Source organism: Melanotaenia boesemani, chromosome 6, assembly GCF_017639745.1.
Source record: "Melanotaenia boesemani isolate fMelBoe1 chromosome 6, fMelBoe1.pri, whole genome shotgun sequence".
In the NCBI taxonomy this organism is placed as follows: domain Eukaryota; kingdom Metazoa; phylum Chordata; class Actinopteri; order Atheriniformes; family Melanotaeniidae; genus Melanotaenia; species Melanotaenia boesemani.
The window spans coordinates 38334863-38342749 of NC_055687.1; the positions used below are offsets into that span (position 1 = coordinate 38334863).

General features: G+C 37.5%; 1 long non-coding RNA gene across 1 annotated transcript; it reads right to left on the minus strand.

The window, feature by feature from the left end:
• Positions 1-502: 502 nt before the first annotated feature.
• Positions 503-1010, minus strand: LOC121641858. Its single transcript, XR_006010807.1, has 3 exons — positions 951-1010; positions 651-798; positions 503-555 (listed from the first exon to the last, which is right to left on the minus strand). It is a non-coding gene; the product is annotated as an uncharacterized LOC121641858 (long non-coding RNA).
• Positions 1011-7887: the final 6877 nt, after the last annotated feature.

A 7887-nucleotide genomic window follows, 5' to 3' on the forward strand; every position in this document is an offset into this window, starting at 1 on the left:
TGCATTAGTTTTAATATGTAATACGTTTATAAGTAAACTTATTTATAAGACATAAAAATGCCCAACCTTCAAATGCGCCACTATCTTTGTAGATTGCCTTTACAAGTAGACGGAAGAATTCCCGCCGGGGCCCTCCAAGGTCATCAGCTTCTTCACTGATGTCTTCATCGCTGGCAAAGGTCACATATAGCACATCGGTACTATCCACAAATTTCCGTCTACTAAACTGTCGGAGAGCAGACTTCCACACATTGGCTCGGCTTATGAAGATTGGTCTGTAGGCAGTTGTGACAACTCTCTCACTGTGTGCCCTCACGATTCCTATAATTTCTTCTTTGCTCAAAGTTTTTAGAAACCTTTAAAGCATAAAGATAATAACTTTTACTAACATAAAAAATACCATTGCACTCTTCATACAGTATGCAGCCCAACCATTTCAAGCTACATAAAGGTTCTGAAACAGACCTGAAATCTTGTGAGGACTGTACAGTTTCATCTAACAGACTTTGTCTGATGGCTTCCTCAATGGCTTCATCTTCTTCAACATCAATTGGGCTGCAGATGAGAAGGAAAATTCTGAAAAATGTTCAATAAGAAAAACAGAATAACAGAAATAATATAGATCTCATGTAAAAAAACTGAATATGTACATGAAATCTGCAAAGTGAACACGAGCTTCATTTGGCCTTTGTTGTTCTTGAAAGTCCATTTCATCGTGAGCTGGAAGACTGATTTCACCATCATCCTCTCTCTCATGTTGTTCCCTCTGGCTTGTTGAAGGACCCTCATGCTGACTCACTATATGAGGAAAAATATACTTAGTAATTCTTGAAAAAGCTTTAATATTAAATAAATTACAAATTTAACAAAAAAATAAAAGGAGAGCAACAGTTTACTTTGTCAGGCTATTTACACAAAGATGAAATGTGTTACCAGTATTTTTTACCCACCTCTCCTACGTTGTAAAACTGGGCTTTCAAAATCACTATCATCTGAAAGTTCCAGAGGCCTATTCTGAACAAAATATTATGACAGAAAAAGAATTAGAAAGTAACAGAATTAAAAAATATTCCAAATTAAGTTATGAAATATCAAGCTCACCTGTGCTGGAACTTCCATCCCTGCCATGATGTACAGACAAGTGCTGGAACAGACTGAAGCAACTTCTTTACCACCCCAAGGAAAATTGGAAGTAACCTTTGGAATCATCAATTTCTTACATCCTTTGATGGTGCTCAAAAACTTAAATGGGAATGACTGATGCTCTGACAGTCCAAATGCTCCTTTGAAGATGGCAGTTATTTCAGCTCTTAGTTGATCTTCAGACCATTCTGTGGAAAAGGAAATTTTTCCAAGAAGACCAGCCTGAGCTAATCTGGTCCGAGTTTCTCCTCTGGGTATAACAAAGACTGATGCTTCTGAAGAAAAAGGCAAGCATACAACTTCTTTTGTATATGTTTTTACGTGTCTTCGGTTAAAGTAGCTTGATGAAGCCCTATTTCGTCGAGGGATAGATGGCAGAGGAGCCTATTGAAAAAGAGAAAAAGATTTTTCTTAATGGACTGGGTACAGGTAGTGGCTTTTAAATAATACAGACAAAAACTTTGGACATTACAATGTTTACTCAGTTAAGGATTAGCAAATGCATTTTTGTATCACTCACTGATCTTTGTGCAGTGACTGCGGTTGAAAACTGGGTCACCGCGCCTCTGGGCACTGCTGGAAGAACCTGCGAGTTAGTCTGTAGTCCGGAGACCTGCGAAAAAGAGTCCACATTTTAAACGTGGATATTTTAAATGTTCTAATTTTCTATACCACCGCCAAGGCGGAGGCTGTGTTTTAGATGGCGTTGGTTTGTTTTGTCTTTTAGCAACGTAACTCAAAATGTAATGGACGGATTTTGATGAAACTTTCATGGAATCCCAGAGATAGAATAAGAAAACAGTGATCGACTTTGCGGGGTGATCCACATCAACGCCTGAATCCAGGGATTTTTGTTAAGGATTCTTTACTATAAGGAGATAGTGATAAATTTGCAGTTGGGCGCTAGCTACGGCTAAGTAGCTAGCTAACAGTGAAAGTTAGATGAAAGTTTTTAAACAACAAAATGTTTAAAAAGATTAAAAATAAATGTATATATCTTACCGTTAATGGTGTGAGTGGTTGCGTTGGAAGTGCACTTTGAAGTGCAGCTCGTACACCTGCGATGACCGCGCGCTCAATCTCCTCTGCTGGGAGAGAACCAGCCATGTTCGACGCCATCCAGAGAGACATTCACAGTAAAGACGTGTATGCGAGCGGCTGTGTGTGTGTGCGCGCGCGCGAGTGTTTCCCTACTAGCCTATTGGTGGAGGCTAAAAGGGGCGGGGTTAATTAGCATATATTCGAAACATTTAGGTTCAACATTTAGATTTAGATTTAAGATTTAACATTTAGATATAACATTTAACATTTAGATTTAGATTTAACATTTAGATATAACATTTAACATTTAGATTTAGATTTAAACATTTAGATTTAATATATAACATTTAGATTTAGATTTAACATATAACATTTAGATTTAGATTTAAACATTTAGATTTAATATATAACATTTAGATTTAGATTTAAACATTTAGATTTAACATATAACATTTAGATTTAGATTTAAACATTTAGATTTAACATATAATATTTAGATTTAGATTTAAACATTTAGATTTAACATATAACATTTAGATTTAGATTTAAACATTTAGATTTAACATATAATATTTAGATTTAGATTTAAACATTTAGATATAACATTAAACATTTAGATTTAACATATAATATTTAGATTTAGATTTAAACATTTAGATATAACATTAAACATTTAGATTTAATATATAACATTTAGATTTAGATTTAAACATTTAGATTTAATATATAACATTTAGATTTAGATTTAAACATTTAGATTTAACATATAACATTTAGATTTAGATTTAAACATTTAGATTTAACATATAACATTTAGATTTAGATTTAAACATTTAGATTTAACATATAACATTTAGATTTAGATTTAAAATTGAGATTTAGATGTTCTGTTTGACCATTATACATGTGGTTAAAAGTTATGTTAAATGTAGGAAAATGTAGGAAAAATGTGCTAAATGTGAGAAAAGTGAGATAAATAATGAAAATGTGTCAGCTACAACTTTTATACTGAATTTTTACACTTGGCGCCCCATATCCACTGTATTAATCTATCTCAGTAGATAACAATAGAAACCATCAGCACACGTTCATGTGTCTTTGCGTGTCTCCCCCATACCTAAAGTGTAATTTAAAACACTAATAAAACAGCTTTTAAATAAGCAAAGATATCTTAACTGAATTAAAGTATTTTACATTATACATGTGTTTTATTGGTGTTTACACTGATACGTTCACGTCTGCAACAGGAAACCGATTTTACTAGAAACCATCATTTAAAATATGAAACGCAGTAATGAAGACGCTAAAACAGGGATGCAGAAAACATTTAAACTTTTTATTTAAACATTTCTCTCTGGCCGCCTCCTCGTCTCCACAGCAGCGTCCTGGCCCGCAGGTGGTAAATGCCTCAGTGCCACTGCTGGCTCGGTGGTTTGATGCCACAGTGATCTACGGTGAACACACAATGGCAGTTTATATAAAAGCAAACATTATTATGTACTTTATGGGTACTTTGCAGACGCTTATCTAAAATGATGTACAATCAGCTACGGCTTCGTCAGCGTTACCATGGAAACGGGCCGGTTCTCTAACCAGCGGTGTTTCCTAATCAGTTTTCAGATCAAGGACCATTTCGTTTACGCCAGAGACCCCTCAGTGCTTCATCTGGAGGTTCAACCATCATGAATAAACATACGGAACCTATAGCATTAATCATTTTTAACACTTATAGCCCATCTACATCCGCAAAATCGTCTATGAAACTGCTAACATTTACGTTGCTAACTCTACTGCAGCCTCCAACAAATGATCAGATCCATAACTGTCATCAGGGATAGAAGAGATAAGAAGCATGCTGCAGTTTATATTAGAATTATGATCAAATAACTTCATGCTTACAACAGTAGAAAACAGCCTCCGCCTGCATCGGTACCGCTGAGTCAGTAGTTGCCATTATTCAGCTCTGAAAAACTGGTTGAAAGTCCCTCCCCTTCCGCTACGTCAGCAAGATGACTGAAATTTCTGTGTCAGCGCACTAAGCACTTAAATGTAGTGTTCGAAGTATAGAAGTGCGGGGTTTGGGACACATTCTGACATCTGACAACTTTTTCCTGACACCTGACTCTGACTCCGAGGATGTCCTAAAATGTACACCGTACTCCAGAGCTGCCAGAGCCACCCACTACCATGTATGACCCTCCTTTCAGCAGCAGCTTCCACAGGACATCAGAGAACGATGTAACGAAGCCTTTGACAGCATGAAAAGAAACCTCTGCTCTGAACAGTGTGAGAGACTTGCAGCCCTTACAACACAACAAGCAGCTTCACAATCCTGGCATATTCACAGAGCAGGTAGAATCACCAGCTCTACTTTTCACCGTGCATCTAAAGAGGTTCATTTAGAACAACCTTAATGAAAACCATGCACTATAATGATGGAAACACCCAAGTTCCAGCTGTTGTACGGGGAAGAGAGAAAGAAAATTGAACACCAGTGTTACATTGAAGAGATCAGCAAATCTCATATAAATGTAAAGGTTGATCTTTGTGGTGGTTCGGCCTGATGAAGCACACCTTGGCTCATCACCAGACGGAGAAGTCTCATGTTCATGTTGTGGGGAAGGAGTTTTGGAAATTAGATGCCCCTATCGGTACCGGGAAGGTCTTCTGGATGCCCCTTTAAAAGTAGATTTCTGTCTCAACCAAAGATTCCAGCTGAAGTAAACACACCGGTATTATCACCAGGTTCAGCTCCATGTTTGTCTGCAATGTCCAGTATTGTGATTTTGTGGTTTGGACATCTAAGGAACTGATTTTAAATCGAATCCCAACAGATGAACAGTTCTTACACAAGGCTTTGCCTGCGTTTCTTATCTGGCATTTTACCAGAACGTTTAACCCGCAGCCAACATCCTGCACTCCAGCCAACAAAACTTTGTGGTACCTGTGAAAAGCCAAAGTTTGGGAAAATGACTGTATGTAAAAACTTCTACCATTACAGTGGTATGCAAATTAAAAGAAGACCAAAGAACTGGCATTGCAGTTAATGTAGATGAATAATCTATATGAACACGTAAGCGCTTAACTTAATTCAAAGCCACGAGGAAAACAAGTTTGTGTACATATGTGTTGTTGTTTGGCCATGCATTCAATATTCAATGTGTGATTTAATCCTCATGTCCAGAATTTATTCAACAAATTGCAAAATGTGAAAAACTAGATTCAGTATTTACCGATTTAAGCGTGTATATGCATTTGAAATGAAATATGTACATAAGAAAATGTTGTTTTGAAGTCCCAATAAAACTAATTTGAGTTATAAAAAGTGTAGTTTCCAGTAATAAAGGTGTCAGACTACATGCATTCAATTTAAACTTGTCTCCTTATTGTTCAATTAAGAAAGTGTACATGTACGAGACATTAATAACAGTACAAAAAACTTTTTTCAAATCCATAAATACTATAGTTCATACATGACACACTTTCTCTTTTGGGGTTCAACAGCTTTACAAAGATTAATAAGAGCCCCACACACAGCTACCACGTCATCTAGCAGGTCGACTTGGGAGACTGGAACCACAGAAAGCAAAACTCCAAAGCTTTTCCATCTGCTTGTAGCTCTGTCCACGTGAACACGGACATTAGAAGGTTTTCTTGAAGAAAGAACCTCAGTCGCCGGCAGCTGGTTCTTTCCTTTAGTGAAACTTGGAATACGCAAAGTTGCACCATATGCAGCAAGCTCATCTCTTATTAAAAATCCTCAGTCTGCTAAAATTTCATCTCCTGGCTCCAAATAATTTAAAAACCCAGACTCAAAGTGTTATTTGTTTGTCTGATACTCTGCCTCCCCAGCCGGAGGACAGAAGGAAACTGCAGGCGTTATTCCTGCCAGGTACTCAATTGTATTATTATGTTTGTAATTAGACCATGTTTCAGCTCGAGCTGTCAAACCAGAAGGTCTTTCAACAAATATTTCTGTACAGTCTATGATGCATCTACATCTCTTGAAACTTCTTGGCATGCTTTTAAGGACATCATCCTTACTGGGCCATTTAATGAGAGGTTTTAACACAGCTGCCATCCGAGGCAGCCATGACCTTAGAATCTGGGACAGCCTGCTTTCCAAAGTATTGAACCTGTAGGAAAGATCTCTGTTACTAAGGCCAAGTTGAAGTTTCATGAGTACCAACAGGAAATGATCCTCCAGTTGGAGAGTGTTTACTAGCTGTGATACAGTTTCATGTAGTCATTATCCAACTGAAAAGTGAGCCTGGTCACAAAGAGCAAATGTGCAGCATTACTTTCAACCATGAGACGTGTGACTGGTGGAGCTCTTCTTTCAAGTTTGTGTTTTCTTCTTTGAGCCTGTGAAAGTCTGCTTTCAAGTTACAATATTCACTGTTCAGTTGTTCATATTTCTCACTCAGAGTTTTGTATGACTTCTGTGTGACCATGGGCTCATGCTCAGTCTCTTCTTCCTCTTGGTCACGTGGCTCCATGTCGATTGGCCCCTCACCTGGAACTGGATCCTCTTCAAATGCTTGAAAAACACGAAAGATTGGTCATTTTACATAAGGCATGCATAAAGAACTTCAGTAGAAAAAAGTACTCACTGTAACTAATAGCATCCTGTTCCATTTTCATGCTCTCTCTTTTTCTTGTAAGCCTAAAGGAACAGAGCAAAAAACAGACATTAATGAGGGGCTAAGCAAATAACACAAAAGTTATTAACAAATTTACAGCTCCATCTTTTGGTTGAGCATGCCATTCTGTTTATATCTGCTTATAAGGAAACACAGAGGGGACAAAGTCTGGGCTTTCAGCATATATAGATGCCTCTCCTAAAAATAAAAAATAACAATTATTATGGTCTACTGGCCAACAAAGTGAAAATATATAGTCAATCCGTCCACATGATACATTAATGTTCATTTTATCTTACCTGATATAAAGTGTGTGCTGCAAACGCGAGAATTGTTGATGATCTCTGTCCAGTCATTTCATCTTATTGCATTCAGCCATAATTCTCTTCGTTTTTTCTGAGCAGGTATCCTGAAAAATTTTCATTTACTGCCACGGACATTGTTCCTCCTATTCTGGCACCCAAACACACAACAACATGGCATTTTTAAGTCGTAATATCGCTTGGAGATAGCTCGTTTCTCCAGTGTTTTTTACGGCTTTCCCCTTTTTTTTTTTGCCTCCGGAAACAGTAGTGACGCCACTGATTACGTAGGCCATGAAAGGGTCTATTCCATAAATAGGTAGAACTGGTGGTACTGAGTTGGTGTAAAGTTGACTAACAAGGTGAGACAGAATTGGGTGATAATGTTTTACTACATGCTTTACAATAGGGCCGCAACGATTAGTCGGCGTTGTCGACAATAGTCAAAAATGAAAATAGTCGACAACGAATTCAGCCGTCGACTGTTGTCGGCAAATAAAAAAAAAAAACCTACAGAGTGAGTCATCGTCTTCTTTTCTATCTCTGCTGTGAGCTGCACATGCACATTAAAGTCTGCCAGGGGAAAAATGTGGCAACCGACCAGGGAATAGAACGGCAGCAGAGGACGTCAAAAGTCTGAAATAACTTCACGTTAAACTTACAAAATAAATTAAATACATGTGAGATTTGTAAAGCGGACCTTGTGTAGGACAGAAGTACGTCTGCAATGCTCGAACATTTAAAGAGGAGGAACGTCG